Here is a 1,584-nt window from a genome sequence, read left to right as displayed (position 1 = left end):
ATATGGGGACTGTTGCTGTCTCCCACTCAGTTAGACAAAAATAACATTTGAATAACCATCAAAAAAGTAAAAGCAAGTGGACCAAAAACACACCATGTAATCACACAGGAACAATAACCAAAAAAGGAAAAAGGAAAGATAAAAAAACAAGACCTATAATATCTGGGGAGAGGGCAGTAAGAGAGAAAAGGTGGAGTAGGAGAATAATGAAGAAAAAAGATGGGAAAAAATGCAAAAAGAAAAACAAGGAATGACGTTAACCATGAGAAAGAAAAAATTGGAACCAGGAAGAGGGAAGAGAGAAAAAGTTGAAAACTAGAACCTGGGAAGGGAAGAATAAAGAATAATAATAAAAAAGACAGTAATAATATTAATAATTTTAAAACAGACAAAAATGAACAAACTAAAAAATAAAGGGAACAAAAATCTGGGCAGGACAGGGCATGGCACCCAGGCTCCTACCGAGCACATAGACTGGGGTGGAATTCCTACCGGCCTAGAAAGTGGGTGGGAGTGAGGGATGGCTGCACCTCTGTTCCCATGAGGGTGTGGGGTAAAAGAGTAACAAGGGGAATATCGCACCTTTCCAATCATTGGTGCCTGGAGTGTCCTTGCATTTCCCAGCAGGTGGAGCCTATTCTGAAGTCCCTGGAATCTGGGAGAACACTGTCACTTTAAATATCCACAATGGTCTAACTGCTTGTAAAAATTCAAGATGACTGCACCTTCTGGACAGGCAAAAGTCCACAGCTCAGCCCACCTTCCTCTTTGCTGCTTCCCCTTTTATTCTCTAGCCACCAAAGCAGTCCTCCATGCAGTCCCTGGCTAGCAGGGCTGATTTTTAGGTTAATTCTTAGGTCCTAAAACCACTCAGCAATATCCAATCTGTCTGTGTCTTCAGGATCGCTGCCAGACCACAGCTCCCTATATCTCATTTTTTTTTTTGGTGTTTTCATGCAAATTCTTCTACTAATTGGAGTTTAGTCCACTTCTATATTCTTTTCTTCAAAGTTCAGGGCTCCAGGATTATCTTCTGTATCTGTATTAATTGGTTCCCCTTTTCTTTATTGAAGAGGGTCTGTGCAGTCTTTCTGCCCATTTGACCATCTTACCGAAACTCCCCTTCCATCTTCTTTTGATGCTTCCTGCATCAGTCAATATTTTGCACATAGAATCCTTCAATATTGCAACTTGAGGCTTGAAATTTTTCTTCAGTTCTTTCAGATTGAGTAATGCCTAACGTGTCCTTCCCTTTTGGTTTTCTAACTCCAGATCTTTGTACATTTCATTATAACAATTGACTTTGTCTTCTTGAGCTGCTTCTCAAGCTTTGAAATCTGTTCAGCTCTTTTATTTTGGCATTTCTTCCATTCACTTTAGTCACTCTCCATTCAAAAGACTCTTCTGACATCCATTTTGGTCTTTTCTTCCTTTCCTGTCTTTTTAGTGACCTTTTGCTTTCTTCATGTATGATGTTCTTTTTTTTATTATTATTATATTTTATTTTGATTTGGGTGAAGATTTACAGAGCAAATTCTCTTTCCATACAGCACTTCACATATACTTTGTCTCATGTCATTGACC

The sequence above is a fragment of the Orycteropus afer genome, unplaced genomic scaffold (genome assembly GCF_000298275.1).
Source record: "Orycteropus afer afer isolate SDZICR_OR568_19922 unplaced genomic scaffold, OryAfe1.0 scaffold00056, whole genome shotgun sequence".
In the NCBI taxonomy this organism is placed as follows: domain Eukaryota; kingdom Metazoa; phylum Chordata; class Mammalia; order Tubulidentata; family Orycteropodidae; genus Orycteropus; species Orycteropus afer.
Note: the sequence above shows the minus strand (reverse complement) of the source record.